Source organism: Lichenostomus cassidix, chromosome 1Aa (assembly GCF_008360975.1).
Source record: "Lichenostomus cassidix isolate B80296 chromosome 1Aa, HeHo_3.0, whole genome shotgun sequence".
In the NCBI taxonomy this organism is placed as follows: domain Eukaryota; kingdom Metazoa; phylum Chordata; class Aves; order Passeriformes; family Meliphagidae; genus Lichenostomus; species Lichenostomus cassidix.
Window position 1 is genome coordinate 16,413,331 of NC_139480.1, and position 19,011 is coordinate 16,432,341.

Below are 19,011 nucleotides of genomic sequence, written 5' to 3' on the forward strand. Positions count from 1 at the left end.
TACAGAAAACTGTAACTTAATTACATTGTAAGCAGGAGTGACACATTGGAAAGTCATCTTAATGTACTTGCACTTCCCTGGAGACTATTGGCAGCATCTGTTAATCTACTCACCATTGTATTAGTACAGATTAGCAAAACCAGCAAAAAGCCAAGACCTCCCTCCTATCAGACAGGAGTTGTAAAAATGTGTTGCATTTTATTTTACATTGGAAAGAAGTTTGAAGTGGAAGTCAATGGTACAGCAGTAATGGAAGAATAAATCCTTGTGTGTTTTTAAAAACATAAACATCCTATTTTTTAATCAGCCTTTGAAATTTTCATTATTTGGAAGTCAGAAATTCAGAATAAAAGTAGTTAGAACTGCTGAACACATCCTTCAGTCCTCCCAAAGACACCTTCAAAGAATGGCAGCTAGTAACAAACAGTTTGTTCTTCCTTTAGCACTGAACAAACCTGGTTCGAATCACGGCTGTGGGCAGGGAAGTCAAATTATTCTACTACTCTACAACATAGTATGTCATTCCATGAAATTAAGAATAGCTTTAATATCTATTATTATATTTGCATTTGAGCATGTATTTCATCATAATAAGATTTTCCAGTTTGATAGTACATTCCCAAACTGATCATTGCATTGCAAGGACATACATGAGAAAAAACATAGAGGCAAAAAAGTGTAGACAAAGGCATACTTAGAAAAATCTGTGTGTTTGTCAGCATGTGCTATGATTCTAGGAGTAACTGCAATTGCAATTGGAACTGATAAACACAGGGAAATTTGGTACTCTCCTACCTGAGTTACCAGAATTGGATGATGTTTATTCTCTCTCTCTCATTTTGATTTTTCTTTTTTGGGGGAAAATAAGGCTTAGGAATTGTAACCTAAAAGAGAGAGAGAGCTAAAGAAATTCAGTTGACAAAAGGGAAATCATATCCTAAGGTTTATGAACCTTTTTGAGTACCACTCACCCTGTAATACCAAAAGTTACACTTGAGAACAGTTTTAATATTTTTAAGTGTTAGAGTTTTGGGGAGAGTTTGGTTGGTGTTGGGACTGTATGTTTTTGTCAAAAGAACAAGGTAAAAAAAGTCTCAAATTATAGGCCATCTAGCAAATTATAGTCCATCCATCACCTAATATGGCATGCTATACTGTCATATCTTGATTCTAGAAAAAAAGTATTTTTAAAGAAAATCCTGGTGGTGCTATTTTCTGTTTATACATTTATTCCTTGATCTGGCCTCCTCTATGCTTTTAGTCCCTTAAATGTCTGTATATTGCAGTCTTCAATGTGATTCTGAGGGTAAATCAAGGTAAGTGAAATGAAGAGGATGCTTATGATGGATTTCAGCTTGTATAGAAATGAGTGTGCATGAGTCTAAATTAAATACTCGTTATACAAGCAGAACACGCTGTTTTGAGTTGCTAGAAATAATCGTGAGGACTGGAAATGTTATTCACTCAAGAACAGTTACTGTTTTAGTGTACAGAAATACTGCATATTTTTCTCTTTTTGAGGAAATTGGAGATTTTCTGAGAGTGAATACACCTACAGCTTTTAGTTCTATTACCTATTGTGAGCAGGCGTTCTTGTGATAAGTATAGTTTAGAGAAGACAGGTATTTAATTGGTTCAGAAATCTATTCTCAGCTTGTAGTACAGGTGGGCTTCATGAGAAATGAGGAAGCAACCTTACTTATGGTAGGAGCAACCTCTATATGTTGCTTTTCTAAAAAATAAGTTGCTCCTGTGTAAGATTTTTTTTAAAGCTTTCATCCTTTTTAGCCCTATTAGAGGGCACATTTGCAGTCTTCCTGGTATTTTTTGGCAATATTCAAAATAAAAACCATTTGAAAAGTGGCAGGAAAAAAGTGAGGCCATATCTTTGCTTTTCCAGTATGCACCAAGTTCTGGTGAGAGGAAGAGTTGGTTCTGCAGTGGCCATTAAGGAATTCTGGAAAACCTGATGCTAGAACAACTGCAAGGGCTCTACCAATGTAACTCCATATTGTACAATCCCTATTAGGATTGTCATAGAATGCTGTTTATTGTTAAAGGAAAAGCACTGTTTAAAGGATTAGATGACAGACACAAGACATTTGATATCTGTAGGGGTCCTGACCTTGTGCAAGTCAAGATTGGGTTTGTCACAATTGTCCTTGCTCAGCTTTTCCTGCTCGTTTGCAAAATGTAGCAATGCTAACTGTAAAAGTTGTACCCCTGCAATGAAAGCTGCACAGAAAGCAGCTGTGCAGGAAAGAGATGCTTAGAATTTGTTTCTGTTTGCAAGTAAAATGCAGCCCTTTGTCTCCTTTAGGAAACTCAGGTAAAAGGACAATAAAGCCATCAAGAAGGTTCAAAAACCTGCGTAAATTTCTGACCTTAAGAGTAGATATAAACAACATAGAGGTTTTAATTTTCAGTCAGCTACTCTGTTACAGTGTCAGGCTAAGAAAGTAGTTGATTTGAGAAAAAAAACCCAAACAAATTTTTTAAAAGCAATTAATTTTTTGTATTATTGTTGTAATTGCCCAGTAAGAACTGGAACTTCAAGTCTTCCTGTATTGGCCATTGGTACAACCTTATTCTAATAAGAATCACATTTTCAACTGAGAAGGACAGTATGTACTGTACATAATAATTTGAGAGCTGGAGATCAAAGTGCATGGATACTTTATTCACTTCCAGGTTTATCTTGATTTCATCTGCTGTTTGGTGCCTTCATATGCACTTTTCAACTCATTTTCAAAGGTCTAGATCATGGAATGTACCAAAGGCAAAAAAATGCAAGTAAACCTAGTATCAGGTTTTGGTAAGGTTCCACTAGTACACTTTTTTGCATAAAATACCCTTATCTGAGTCAATAGGAAATGTTCAGTGTTATAGAGACATTCTTTGTCACTAGGCTAGTCAGCCTTCAATGGCTCAATTAAAAGTATTGAGATCCCTTCTTTTTGTACAACTCTTAATACAAGTATTCACATATTCATCGTTTGACTCTTCATTTTGTTTATGTTTTAAATGGCCCTAGATGCAGGGAGATCTCTAATCTCTGTATTTAATTTAAAAACCTGTAAACTTTTTTTTAACTCCATTACTTTCTTAAGGAACTGGTTATTTTAAAAATTTTGAATTATTAACATAAACCATAATTATGGTTTCTAAAATTTTAAAAGGGTCTACAATATTTCATATCAAATGGGACTCTTAAGACATTCATAAACTAAAAATTTTCTTTTTGTTCATAAGAACACCAGTACAACATTAGCTCTTCTTCAAAAAACTGATTAATCTATTCCATCACTGTACTTCTCAGATATTCCAGAATACAAAATGTAAATCTGAGATGTGAGTTGAAATGTCTTTTCAGACTACTTTGATGACCTTGGACAGGTGGACTTGGATTCATCTCCCTTAACTTCAGATGACTACATTTCAGCTAACCATCCTAAACTCCCTGCACTCATTGGAGAGAAATAAGCAGTACTGGACTTGGTTCATCTGCATTGCTTTAGACAGCCACTTTTAGATGAGATACATGTCTGAAGTGGCACAGGATATATTCCATTCCCTTTGTTGCATTGCCCTTCTGGGAAATGAAGAAAATGGTGCTGTTCTATAACTGCCATACCAACATAAAAGGAGGGATAAATAATAGTAAAAGGTGATGAAACTGGATAGTCCATCAACCCCAAAGATTCTGATTTATCTGTCCCCATAAATGTGCAACAGTGTGGACAATGAGTCAAACAAGAGGGAACATACAGAAATGGGATGAGTAATACATGACTGGAGACTGTGAGATTAATCTGAAGTGCTGATGCACTCCTGAAGCATAGCAGGATGGGACAGCTGAAAACTTACACAAAGCAGGGTGATCTTACCAAATGAGGATTTTTATGAATTAAGGATATCTTTTTTCATAAGCATATACTCCCTGCAATATGTATCAATATGTACTTAAAGCAGATCACAAGACTTCTGCTGTAGTAAAACTGTAGGGTAGCAAAACTTTTCATCACTCAGGTAAGGTCTCAGAAAGTGAGAGGACTGCAAAGAATAAGAAAACGTGAAAATGTTTTCTCCCTTTTTTATTTCTCTTCAATTGAAAACTAAAGGGAATGCTTCATTAAGGTTGCTAAAACTGCCTTTGTGACATTGATTGACTGACTCTGTTGTAGTTGGCTGCTTGCATTTCAAGGCTAAAACTGAATCTTTTCTGAAGAGTATGTGAATTAGCTCTGTATAGGTAGTGAGCCAAGGATTAAAACTTAATACATATATTCTTTCCCATGGATGTTTCTCCAGATGCACTTGAAGATAAATGAATAGTAAGAGGGTCTTTTTTATTGCTGTTAGTAAATTCAGACAGTGGTTTATCAGATCTTTTCTTCTCTAAGAGTGTAAGCAGGAGAAAAATTCAGTAACATGCAATCAAAGTGTCAGATTAGCAGAAATGGAAATGTGAATACTCTTGTTAACAACAACAACAACAAAAAAAAAAAAAGCATAAAGCCTAAAACCAAATAGTTGTTCAGCCTTTGCCAATTGGAAATTTCTCACTGAATTATATGAAACCCAGCTTTTATATCTTGTTTTCTCAGGGAATAAGCAATGTCAATGTCTTTCATTTGTTTTTGTATTCTATCAGAATTTGTTTTGAACTAGGTATCATTTGAACTAAGACTGGTTGGTTTTGGTTTGGTTTTTTTTTTTCCTGTCAAGCAACATTGTAATAATTACTGTGTTTGAGCTTTTTAAGGTTTGCATTGGTGACATTGGTCATAGTACATGCATTTAAATAATCAGGCTTTTCTGTCGTTATGAGGGTTAAAATTATTTAAATCTTTTTCCAAGTTACAAAATTCTTAGCAGGACTTAAGAAGGAGTATACCCATAAAATTCTTTACTGCCATCCCACATCAAGATGTGATTACTTCATTCCAGGAAAATGCTATTTTTACTCTAAGAGGATATGCAATACAATGTTCTGATGGTATTTCCCTTTAGTATTATATCTAGCAGCCTTTTAGTATAATTTCATAAGTTACACAGTTCCTGCAGTAACTGATTATTCACTTCTCATACTGTTCACTGTTCACTTAAGCAAATAGCCTGTAGTCATCATTTTGAAAGTAGATGTGAAGAAGATTGCATTTCCATAATTAAAAATAAAAATCAAATCCCTCTTCTGTCTTAGTTTTTAAATTGCTGCTGTCAAACTGTATAAATGTACCAGAGAAAAATGATTGAAATACTTTTAAAAAATCATTCATAATACTTAGTCTTGGATGAAGAATAAAAAAGGTAGAGCATTACAAATTGTTATTTCCTCATTCTGATTAGATTAATAGGTTATACAAATCCTCAATGCTTTACATGAGTATATTATGGTATGGCAATCATAAATCCCATGCATTTTTACCCTACCAAGCATAGGTAGGATTGCTAATAGGTAGATGAAAAATCAATGTAATCATACAATTTAATATTTAAGATTAATATACTTTCATGGTAGCAACTTTAAAAATAATAATCATCAGTATTATGGTCATTAAAATTAAAATAGATTTCAGTATTTTTCTTGTCTTCTGTTAAGATGGAGCCTAACTGTTTGGAAATGTTTTTCTTCCTTGGATCCACTTGTGACTGTGTTGTAGATTGAAAATGGTTTTTCTTTGCATATTTTATTTCACCCATGATATTTTCTTTGACTTCCAATTAACATTTATTCAACATTTCAGGGCTCACTGATATGTCCTTTTAAAACAATTGCAAGTTTAATAGGGCACAGAGCTGACATTTGTCTACAGATCAAACCAATTTCACAGGCAGAATTTTTATTTGAAATTATGTAGTCTGAATGCAATCGTCTTGTCTATCTCTAGCTTTAGGAATTGTATACCAGAGATAGGATAGTTCTGATACATGTATGTATGTGTATTTTTATAGATCGTGCATCTTTATGAACTACATGTTTACTTGATCAAGTATTCCTGAATAGAAAGACATCAGGAATGGTATCTCTAAAGAAAAGGGTATTATACCTCAGCATAGCTATGCTAAGTTAGTAAAGATGTACCAATTCATGCCATCTGCAGTTCTGGCCAGTAGGGATAACAAGCAATCTTTTCTTTTGAGCTTTATTGCTTGGTGCAGAGTGAAGCATCCAGCACTAGGATGTAAGGTTGGCTGTAGCAGTAGTGGTCTCATGGCAGACAGATATGGTTACTCCTTCCCCCACAAATGCTGTTCCATGCTTAGACTTTCATCTGTTGGCATCCTCAGAACTGAACACCTAGGTTTGAAGTATATACATTTAATATTACAGTCCACAACCTCTATTTTATTCCATCATAATTACTGTAAAGACATTTTAGGTTTTCAGTGTAAGGTTGAATGTTCATAAAATAATTTTTTGCTCTTTTAAATAAGAAACAAATCTGAAATTAATACGATAAAAATGAAGAATAAAAAACAAACCATCAAGATTGCTTCAACACATCTACAAGTGTGCCATTTAATTTTCTTTATCTCCTTTAATTGTTTGTATGGTGTAATATAAATTTCCATGAAAAGGCTGTAATACATAGCAAATTACATACTCAAAGCTCAAATCTCACAGTCATTTGAAGCAGAGTTAACAGTAAGTTTTAGGATTCCAGCCTCAGAGATCTCCAATTGGAGACCCAAGTGTGACAGCTTTGCCCACTGAGTAGCCACTGGGATAATACATGCTGTGAAGAAAGTTGTTTCAGTGGATTGAATCCTCTGATTTCTTTCATATTAGGCAGGGTAACATTCAAGGTGTCTGTCTATGGGCATCTACTTACTTGAGCCTCATATAAAGCTACATTCTATTAATACAAAAATAAATCTTAACTGTCTGGTGTTATTGGGCTTTCCAGGTCTATTTTCATGTAATCACATAGGCAAAACCAGAAATAAGAGTGCAGATGAAGGAAGTAAGTAATAATGGCCTAATTATTTTAGTATGCTGATATCAGTAAATTTCCCTGGATATTCTCCTGACAAGGTTGTAGTATTGATAAACCACCTTTGAGATGAAAGTTTGTGTTCATCTCAAAGCATTTGGATTCATTAGTAATACATGATCACCATTAAATTACTCTTGTTTTGAGTGACATATTTGAAAACAGTGTCAAAATCTAGGAAGAGGCATGGCTGTAAGTCTATTCAAATTGTTCAAATGCCCTTTGTGTCTAGATAGTAAGCAATGATTAGTAAAAGAAAACCAGAACAAACAATCCCTCTCAAATAAAACAAACAAACAAAAAAAAAATCACCAGTAAGTGGAACCTCAGAGAAATACAAATCAATCTTTTATCTGTCTGGCAAAAAGAAGCTTTATGTGTAAATGTGGTACGTTCAGTGACAGCTGTAGTATGAAGCTTTTGCCCCTTCCCAAGCAAGTACTTCCTGCTTCAAGCTTCCATTGTTCAACAAGTTCAAAAAGTGTTTCAACAAATATGTATTGATTCTTTTGCATCTATCTTCCTGTGTGTTGGTTTATTATTTATTCACACACACATGAACATACATGAGCATAGGGCAGAAAAAAAGAGAGAAAGGATTTTATTTTCTTAGCCAGACTGAGCACATATATTTAACCTCTGAAACTCCTTTCAACTTCCTGTGTGATTTTTGTTAACGCACAGGTTTGTGTATAGATCATGTATGCACTCTCTATGTTATTTGACTGATTTGGATGCTGCATTGGGGGCTGCCCCTTTTCTTCTACACCATTGCAGTGTGGTGTATGACAGGTTATTCCACTGTTATTTCCATCATCAGCATTAGTATCCTGCTTTTTTACTGATTCATTTCATGTTTGATGCCAGAGCACTCCTTTCTTTTCCCTTTTTAAGCAGTTTCTGTGCTTTGCTTACTCTCGACTCCAATCATCTTGTGGCTTGGTCCCAGCCAACTGACAACTGTCAGCAATTATGAAATCAGTGAGAATATGCTTGCCAAAGCTGAAATTTATTGAGGACGCTCTGCACTCTTCCTGCAATATATGCTAACCTACCACTATCCCAAATTCCTCCTACACAGAAAATATTCAAAGGATTAGGACCACTTGTACAGTTTCTACATTGCCTCTTTCCTGTTCTCTGGTAAAGGGGCATGGTTAGGAAAAGGAGACATTGCTGGTGGTTTCAGTCAGTCTGACACTTTGGCAAGGAGACACAAATTTTAACACCTTGAGTCCTTTCTAACCTATTCTGAAGTCCAACTCAATAAACAAATACTCTTGGAAACGAGACAGATCTGCAAAAACGACTTAAATTCACCATTCTGTGAGCACATGCATTTCATCTTCTGGGCCCAATGCATTAATTCCAGGCAGGTTTTGCTGAATGAAGTCTTTTTTGTGTTGATGAAAAGCTTTATAAAATTAAACATACATTTTAGCACTTTTGGGTACTCTGACGTAGTGACACTTGAATTTGAAGCTAGAGGATATTTCAGATAAAACCTGTGCTTTGGTTATTCTGTCATTAAAAACAGTTTGTAAAGCTCCTTGCTGCTCTTTACTTTTCCAGGACTGAAATACGGTGGATTTAAGCAACTGTTAAGTTGTTCAATAACTATAAACTTATTTACATTGGTTAAGAAAAGTATTACAGCTGTATACAGGATTCAGGATAAATATTTGCTACATTAGTTTCTACATGGAGACACTGTGGTACTTAGATTCAGAAGAGCTTTGATTCTTTCAAAGCTCACTCTGTAAGGTATGGCCTGAGGGAGAACAGTAATGCTGTAAACAGATTCCATGCAATCAAATATATATATATATGCATTTCTGACCTCATTTTATGTGTTTGCAATTAATCCAAATCACAGTTTAAATTGTTTTAAATAATTTCTTACAGGCGTTAAGTCCAATATGAGATTTCAGGGATTTAGAGAAAAGTTTAGATTCTTGTTTGATCTTTTGAGGTGTTCCATTGATAGGAGATAGGGCATGCATTATCACAAAAATACTTTTATGGAAAATGAGAAATTCAGGGATAACCTGACACTGTCAAAACATGTTGCATTTATTTATTTATTTATTCAAGGGCTCTGAAAAGCAAGAAGTATTGCTTAAGATGGTGTTTGCCCAAAGATACTACTTCTAAGGTTCATGTTAACCCTAACACTGTGTCATACCTTTTGTAGATGTTACTATGAAGAAAAAAATAACAATCCACCCTGAGCAAGTTGAAAGTCAGCAAGAGGAAGTTTGTATTTACCTCCAGTGTTACCTCCCATGTGCCCTGGCTGGAAACGTAAAACATCATCATAATTTCTGCCATCCATAAGTTTAGATAGTTTCAAAATACTGACAAGATTTAAATAGCTACTGAAAGCTACATAAGCATCCAGCTTGCTATGGACACATGGCAAGGTGAAGTAGAATAGCTTAAATAAAAACAATTTGTTAGAATTTTTTTAATATAAATATGCATATGCTCTCACAGTGGCCTCACTGACTCAAAATGGGTCATGGGAGATGGTCACAGTTTGTGATCCCAGAAATGGGATTATATATATTTTATGTATGTACCTATGTACAGAAAATGACCAGAAAAGTAGATGGCAAGTGGGAAGGCAAGAGTCCAGCAGGAATTATTTTAATCAGTTTTCTTTTCTGCCTGTTATTCACATTTGTTTTTTCAAGTCACTATTGCATTCATAGTCAGATCTCCATCTTTATTATACCTTCATTAACCTTTGAAATCTCCCGTCTGTGTACAGGAGCCTTTCTTTGGCTTAATTATCTGTTTAAAATTCACAAATGGTAGCTGCTGCCATTTTGGCTTTTTGACATTTTTCACCTGCAGACTGTAAGAAACAGATTTAAGAGTCTTGTTCTGCTGGTTTATGTTGCATCCTGATTTTAGCTGAAATACTGGAGCTAGAGTTCAGTCATTCATTGTCATTCAGGAGCTGTTTGAGTTGTGCTTTTGTGCTTTTTGGGGTCAGCAGACCTCAGCTGAATTACAGTCTTGAATTTTGTTTTGCAACCGTGTATTATTTTCCTTGTCCTGTCCCTGTTTCTTTCTTTTTAGTACAATCATAAAATATCCCAGTTTGGACATTTTATGCAGGGATTCCATTTTTTTTTTTTTTTTTTTTGCTTGTAGATAGGATCACTTGGTTTGCAAGTGAGTCAGTTCTCTTATCGTCAGTCGATTTATACTTTTCAAGGCACACTTGTCGTTCTGCTCTCTAGCACACTGCTCCCTCCCAGAAAATATGAGATAGAAATGTTTATTATACCTTGCACTATTTGATGTACTTCATTCCTTTTTTTTCATGGTCGTCAACAGCGTTTTCAGTTGCATTTCCTAGAGCATCAGGTGTAAAGATATGCAGGGTTGGAGTGAAATGTTTCTGTTACTTTTTAGTCGTTCAAGCAGTTCTTACTTTTCTCCTAATCATATTATTAGCACTTAATAGCAGTTGCTATGGGAGCTGCAGAGCCAAACAGTTGCTGAGGATCTGTGGCAATACATCTATGTTAAAGGTAACATCTGGTCCTTGCCCCCTTGAAGGTAAGAGAAGTGGTGAAGGGAATTTTAAGTACTCCTTCACATGGTAGCTTGAACCTCAGTACACAGTATGATTCACTGCTAGGGAAGAAGTGGTGTTACCAAGCTTCTCTTATCACATATAAGCATTAGAAAGATAGGAGGCAGACTGAGTTTCTGTCATGGCTCCTGTTAAAGTAAGGTGGTGAAAAGAACACATGATACCTTTCCTGCCTGTATAGTTTATTCATTAATGTTACCTCTCTTTGGCTCATACATACTTCTTCAAACATACTTTCTGTTATAAGAAACTCAGTCTGTCTGAAAAAGTCCTTTTCAAAATCTGCCCTTCATCATCTTTGTCGACTTTCTGCGTATTCCCAGCATGCTGCTTTTCTCAGAGTCAGTCCTTATTATAACACATAGGCATACTGCTTGCCAGAATTCCCATGAGATAAAACCTTAGCCTTCTTTTACAGGTGTCAAATATCTCTTTAATATTCTTCTTTAATTCTGATAGTGCATCTCTCTGGGTGCAGTTCCTTGAAACTCGTGCTTTAATAGTTTTGAATGTCTGCTAAAGAACTCCAAAGTTTGATTCCTGTAATATCCATCAAAAACTCTAGCAGAGGAGCAGTATCTTTTTAACTGTCAGGCTGGCAGAGATTTCTCAGAGGTGCATTTGTTTCTTTGTCCCTTGAACTTCCTTTTTTTGTGTGTGTAATAATAATACTGGAATACGTATAAATGTGAACTATGCTAGCTAAAATAATTCTTCGCTGTCATGCTACAGTCTTTGAACTACAATTTCTGCAGGAAGTGGTGTCATTTGACAGTCTCATCATAACAAGCAAGCTTTTATGTTATACTTAAAAGTTTTCAATCTTGTTGTCATACCAATTATTTTTTACTTAGACAAATGTGTCTCATTTTATAGGAAAATATCTGACAGATTAATAATATTTCACATCTCCACAGACCCATTCTAAGAATTGCTCAGTACTTTACATACATTAATGAATTAAACTTTCCAGTAACCTTAAGAGGAACTGTTATTATTATACAGACATGGAAACAGTGGCACAGAGAAAATAAAAGTAAATAAGTTCAGACAGCTTATTTGGAGCAAGAAAGGGAAAAAAATCCCACAGTCTTAGTCTTCCATTTTGACCACCAGGTCATGACTTCTGTTCAAAGAGAGGAAGCTTAACCCTTTTTCTTTGTTATCTTGGCTTAGGTAAATAATGGTTTCTCATATCCTTCTCATCCCATTATATTCCTGTCCCTATTCAACTGGCTAAGGAAGAAGTCAACAGGAAAATAAGAGGGTGAGGGGAAGACTTCAAATCCTTAAAACAGGTGCACGTTGGTCTGTCTTGTTCTCTCCCTTTCCCTTCCTTCCTTCCTGTCCTCTAAATCCTACTTAAATGAATAGGTTGAACAGGCAGCCCTTCAGAACGGGAAGACTTAAGGCACTTGTAGTGTGAACTCTTTCAGATTGTTTGGACAACATTGTATGAAATTTCATGAGATGGACGTTCATGCCACGGCCTCATGCAGCCCTTTGCATAAACCCTTTTCATAAGCCCTTTACTTACAGCAGTGCTTAGGGCCAAGGTTGATCCCACCTAAGCCCAGGTGCTTTTCAGAGTCTCCAGTGTTAAGATGTTAGTCTCTTTAAACATCTTTCATCATCATGGGAGAGACAAATGATTTTCCAAAGGGAAGTTCTCAGTCATGATGAGTTGGTTTCTAAGGAGAAAAGGAAAGGAAACTTGGTTGACCATGCTCCTCATTTGGGGTAATTAGTGAATTGTGTGAAATCAGAGAGGCTGCATCAGGGATGTAGTGCAGAGAACTAAACGAATGTGTGTGCAAAACTTTACAGTACCTGCAATGAAGGCTAAGTCCAAGCTGATCTTTTGACAGTGGAAGCAGATGTGCCAGTGTGTCAGTGCAGGTAGGCAGCACCTTCCTGCTCGGAGCTGCTGCATTTCATGGACATACAGATAAAGGGACAGAAGCTTTTCCTACATGAGCAGGTTAACTTTGTGGGAGGAAACGAATAGCTGAATTACATCAGGCCCTTAAGTTTTCTTTTTTAACTCTGATGCATAGGATGAAGCAAAAACAGCATTGCAGATGAGTGAGAATATGTGTAGAAATCAACAGATGAGTAAATCACGAAGTGAGAAAAATCATAGGGTAGCACTCCTTCTGTAAACTTGCTAAGACACTGGTAAATTGGAATTCTGGGTTACATTAGTGACTCAAAGAAAATGCAGAAACACTGTTGTTTACCTGTGATCTGAGAATTAACTCTGCAGTCTCACTTTAGTGTATTCAGAGTACTTTAGAAGATATCTCCTGTATAATATTTTACTCTAAACTTAAACAATTCTTTGAGGGCTCTGTAATCAAAAGTGCTGAGATTACAGACCTGTTTTCTATTAGCTATTATCCCTTGAAATTTAGTATGGAATCTCACGAGACAAATTCTGTATTTTCCATCTTATTTTAAAAAATTAAGAAAAGTTAAAAAGGACATAATATACCTTCCCTTTGGTGCTGTATCCAGGCCTTTATATTCATAAGTCCTTGCTCTTCCTGCTGCCTGCAGTAGATATGCACATATGTCATTGATGGGATCAGCATAGGTATGTCAGAAGAGGACAGGCTGCAATGGAATGTGTTTGTTCATTTAGTCAGAGCTCTTTGCTTCCCTTTGCTACAGAGAGCTGTCAAATGATGAATCTCAGCTTAGTCAGAAGAAGAGAGACTAAACAGATACAGGGCAGGAAAGCTGTACTAATTTTATGACTTTAAAACAGACAAAACAGAATTTCCTAGAAGTCCTGGTTAGAGGCAGTTGGAAATTATGTTAAATGGAGGTTTTACTTTTTGAATGCTATCAATTTTCAGTGATAAGAAATTTAATTGTTTTTTCATTTGTGTTGAAACACAGTTGCTAAGTGCATGTCATAATTGCAACTCTTACTCTTGTCAGTCTTATTCTTCAACACAATATGAGAATTTGCACTTGGGCTGATTTTTAACAGTGCAATTTATGATCCTAAGAGGCAAGTGGAATTTGAATCAGAAGAATATTTGAAACATTCTGGTATTTTACGAAAAAACATTTATTTTTCTGAAAGTTAACAGTAGTGCAAATCATACAATGTACAGTCATCAAAGTCAGAAACCACTAATGTCTTGGAAATGTTGCTGAAAACTGTCCAAGAATGTAACTTAAAAAAAGAACAACATTTCATGCAAGTTAAGAAAAATTTTCTTACTCCAAAATCCAAGTAAATCTCAATGATCTAGTAATTGTATGTATGTGTTTACGCCAAAAGAAAACTTGAAGGCAGTGTGTGGCAAAACACAATATAGATTTGCATGTGTCCTAACCAGGATACCAGAGAATTAGGCTATTATGTTTGATATGGAGAAGAAACAGCAAATAGAAACAGTATATCAGTTGTTATTTACAGGAGCTGAAATAGATTCAATACTGCAGTTTCAGTAAGTGAACACATGGAGTTAGAACAAATTTTCAGAATTGTATTTATCTTCTTTTTTTTTTTCCTTCTTTTGACATTTTGTGGTTTGGTAAGCCCTCCTAGAGTAGTGTTAAACATTTATTTCTCATTTTTATGACACAGTAATCTGCATGAACTGTATCTGTATTGAGAAGACAAATCAGGTGCTTTCTATTCAATGTGTAGGTTCTTTTTTTCTTACAGAAAAGGAGGAGTATTTAGTTACACCTTGGTTGAAACTGAATACAGCAAAAGTTGGGGGTTTTTCCATTTGCAGAAAAGAAAAAATAGATTACCAGTCAATTAATGTAATCAATTGAAATGAATTCATAGTGCTGTGCTTAATACTCTTACAGGTTTCTGTGTATAAGATACACTTGCAGGAGAGGAGTAGCATCAGCAGCTTTTCCTGATGTCCAGTAAGATGCAGAAATGCTACTCAGAACATTCCTATGCATCTTTCTATTTTAGTTTTTGCCTAATTTCAATCTTTTAGCTGATTTTATTATTATTTGCCTGATAAAGTGAGATTGAAATAGGCAGCATGAATTAGCCTGGACTTCCATATCAGTCATAAATTTGCTAATACTTCACTATACAGAAGAAACAGTAATGAACATTTAGTATGTTTATTCACTCATGACAAGAGATCCATGTTTGCAGAAATTTTTGTAAGATATATTGATAAATAGTTACAATTATATATTGAAAACATCCAGGTAATTTAACTTCCAGTAAAACTGGTTTTACCCCACTCTAGACCCTATTTACCATAATGTGTTTCAGATTGGGCTCTAAGTCATTTGATGGTCAGTTTTTTGGGTTTTTTTTGTCGTGAGGCCACTAATTTCATTGCCAGTCTTTGACAATTTGGGCTGGAGCCTTGGCCAGGCAAAGATGGCAGACACTTTTTATAACTTTTAGGCAAAATGTTGGGGCAGCAGTTTCTGAAACTTTTCCTGTTGTCACATCACCTTCAGCCCAATAATGTACCATGATTGTGAAAACGAAATAGTGTGTAACATTAACTTGGTTTACAATTCTTTTAGATGAGAAGGAAATAGCCATATGTGATAAATAGGTAGCAGGTAGGAGAATCTTGAAGAGATTGTGTCTTGATTAAGGGTTGTCAGAAGATGAAGTCCAAGGAACAGTATAAGATGTTGAAAGTAAAAGGAAAGAGATCTTCAACAGAGATTTTGAGGTTAATGAGGAAAGGAAAGGGGATGAGGACAAAGAAGAAAAAAAATAAAGATAAATGGCCTCAATTAGCTCTTTTAAAAATTCTCTGAGATACTTGACAGAGATGGAAAGAAAAGTTAAAAGTGCAGAACAGCTCTTACAGGTCTGTGTCTCCAAGAGAAAAGCTTTAATAGCTGTAAGTAACATTTATTATCTCAATTTTAGTGGTGTGCTTGACACACAAGCAGTGAAGCCACAGTTATATCAGGTTGGCCTAACAGTCAGTAGTGTACATGAAAGATGAGTGCTCATTACTTTGCTTTTTAAAAACTCTTTCCAAGTGAGCTGCTCTTGATCAAAGACACATAATTAAAGAATTAAGCAAGTTTACATCTAATAGACTGCCTGCAGTTCTCCATTACATTCTTACCAAGTGATAGTCTACTTTACATGATTGTCTATTATACTCATTAGGAAACTAAGCAAGCTGATTGTGTTTCTCTGAGAGGAAAGTAAATGTAAGCTAGAAAAGGTGTGTAATACTTTAATGAGATGAGTGCAGTGCATACTCACAGCCTGCTTTTCTTCATTTAGCACATGCATCAACCTCTAAATTATCTTCGGCTTTCACATGGCATAATGATCATTTGCCATTTTGGTTGTGCTGCACTCAGTGTTGGCCAGTCATGGAGATGGCTGATGTTCTGGAAGAGGCTTCTTTCTCCCTGACAACAAAAGTAACAGTGATTAGTTCAGCTTCTTAGTTGGGGCTCTATGCTTTAACCCAGCTTGACATCATAAAGGCAACATTTTTTACGGGGTTTTTTTTCCCCTTCTTCTTCATTCTCTCTCCCTTCTGTCTCTTCTGGAATGCTTTCTGAGCAAATTCTTTGCTTGAGGAGGAATGTGACATTCTCTTGCACTGGTTGATAAATATTTATGCCTGAGAACAGCATAAAGCTCTCTTTTGGATGCTTTCCCATTTTACACTGTGCTGGCTTTTGGCCTGATCTCTGTATTTAGAAAACACTGTGTATTACCTGCATGCTTTCTTGACTCAATTTCCTATTTCTAGTGGGTCTGCAGCCAGTACTGCATGAGAACTGTATGGCAATATTTACAGTGAATTGACAGGATACTTGAATAAAGCAAAATGAAAAATAGGTGGCTTCTTTTCTAGGTGTATAAGCACATTTTAAGGAGAACTGTATAGATATGCCCAGAAAGGATATAGTACGCAAAGCATGAAAACATTTTTAAGCACTTCAGTACTCTGGTAAAACTGAACAACTATGAATGGAATTAGAAACCGCAAAACATTAGAACTCCTTTGGCAGTAATAATAAAATCCCATTTCACGATCATGGGGTTTTTTCCCTGCCCCTTTTCTACAATGTATTTCTCAGTTTTCCTTGTTGGTAAACAAGCTCCATGTACATCCAGTGAAAAGTAGTTTCGTTAGTAAAGATGTTGTTCTGCCAATTTGTAGATCATTTGAGTTCTACACATGTAGAGCATTTGCAGATCTCCTGAGCTCAGGCCATTTTTATGGCTCAGCATGTATGGACAGAGCTGACAGGGGATCTCCCTGAGGTTCAGACCAATGTTTGATGGCAGCCAGCTCGCCTGCAGGGTGGATTAGGCTGGCTAGCCTTTGTGGCTGCATGAGCCACATTTCCAGCCCCTCCATGTGGGCAAGATTCAGAACTGAGTGCTGTGTGCTTAGTGGGGCATCTTTGAGGGGTTACTCTGAAAGCAGCCCTCAAGTGGGCTATTGAAATGTCCCTGATTTTTGCTGTGCTGTGGTGTAGGACTGGGTTAGGTGTCCAGTTCTGTACTGGAGTGGATTGCAGTGTTGCTCACACAACCTGGCTGCTTCACTGTCTCTGACAGAGGATTTGGATTATCCCAAAATCTTCATGTCAGCAGACTGGCCTCATACTGCAGTCCCAGCATGGGAACCAGATGTGAATTGCTCGTTAACTGTGTGTGTCTACCAGTTTGTCATCTTGAGCTAGTGCTGCTCACTGAGACTGCTGTGAAAACTTTGTGATTATGTACCTAATGGGCAGTGGGATCTGTGTGTGTGTATACACACAAACATATGCATATACTCCTAAAAATAGCTTACAGGAATCAGACTTGAGTTAAAGATCAAAAACTTTCACTTTGATGTAGGAATGTATTAGTTTGAAAACAAACCAGTGGGAGATCGCAAGTCAGGATTAAAATTTAATAGGAAAATTTAAAAAAATAAGTGCAATAATACAAGGAAAAGCATTGACAAAGTCAGACACAACCTGTTAGGGTGATAGTAGCAGTCCAAATGAAGCAGTTCAGTTGAAGCAGTGATCCTGTGAAGGTCTGGTCTCCCCCTGAAGGTCCAGTGGTAGCTCTTGTCCTCTGGGAACCCAGCAGACAGGGCTGGCTTGGGCAGTTCCAAGGCCAGGTTATATCCAGGTGGGAATGCTTGGCTCCTCCCTCCTGGGTGGAGCATCTCACAATAGAATGAGATAAGTCCATGAGTCATGTGGTGGTTTCTTGATGGCTCATTGTCTGTTATCAGATAGCAGGAGATAACAGCTAATGCCCCACAGCTGGTGGTAATAGAATACTTAAATACATCTGTATTGTAACCTAGGACAAGGAACTAAAGTGTGACCACTAGGGCAGGAATCTTCATGTCTACATTTAGATTTTTAAAAAAATGCTGGCTGAACGTTTATTTAAATGTAATTTTTTTTTATATTTTCATTATCTTTGTTTTCTTTTTTTTTTCCAGATATGAGAGAACAGAAATGGTTTTGCTTATTTTATGATTTAATCATCACAGAATCACAAAATGACAGAGTGGTTGGGGCTAGAAGGGACTCCTGGAGATCATCTAGTGTGATCTCCCTGGTAAAGCAGGTTCCCCTAGAGCTGGTAGCACAGGATTGTGCCCAAGCAGGTTTTGAGTATCTCTAGAGAAAGAGACTCACCAACCTCCCTAGGCAGCCTGTTCCCAGGACTCTGGAACTACCCTCTGGATGAAAAACTCTTTCCTGTTACCTAACCTAAACCAGCCCCAAGGTTTATCTTAATGATGTTTTCCTTGAGTCCTCTCACTGCTCACAAGAATGAAAATATTGGTGCTTACACTTTTGCTTCCCCTCATGAGGAGGTTGAAGATTGCAGTGAGGTCCCTCTTCAGAGCAGATTAATGGGGCAAGATGCAAATCTGTGAATGCTGTAATGGAAATAATGTTGCAGGAGGGAAAAAAAAGGATTATTTTAGAAATGGGGGAAGTGATTGAGTAGGTAAAACAACAAAGCATGACTATACCTTAACATTACTAGACCAATTATTATTATTTTCTCAGAGTTGCATTTTTCCCCTGTGTCTGATGCAAAAGCAGAGATGGCCTATTTGGTTTTTGCAGACCATGGCTGTGTGTTTCAGTGACTCAATTAAAATTTGCCTCATGCAAATTGTTTCAGGAGCAGATGTGCCTGCCAAACTGGGCAGAGAAAATGTGCAGTGAGGTCACAAAGAAGATGGTTCTTCATTATGCTCTGCCAAAATCTTAGCAGATCATCACTGAGCATGTCCAGATATAAAATTTCGGTCACTGTCTGTTTGGGTTTTTTGTTTGGGTTTTTGGGGTTTTTTTGGGTTTTTTTTTTTTTTTTACATTGCATTTTTTATTTCCTGCATTCTAGTCTCTACTGATGGGTGAAATAAGTTCTTTCCCTGTCAG

At 36.4% G+C, this 19,011-nt stretch overlaps 1 protein-coding gene and 1 long non-coding RNA gene across 5 annotated transcripts in view; one reads left to right on the forward strand and one right to left on the reverse strand.

The window, feature by feature from the left end:
- Positions 1–19,011, forward strand: part of TAFA5 (TAFA chemokine like family member 5) — a 402,257-nt gene that overhangs the window by 265,075 nt on the left and 118,171 nt on the right. The gene's annotated exons all lie outside the window — the stretch shown is intronic.
- LOC146443242 (uncharacterized) lies at positions 9,194–15,996 on the reverse strand. The gene is made up of 3 exons (XR_014846460.1): positions 15,845–15,996; positions 12,146–12,299; positions 9,194–9,294 (listed from the first exon to the last, which is right to left on the reverse strand). It is a non-coding gene; the product is annotated as an uncharacterized LOC146443242 (long non-coding RNA).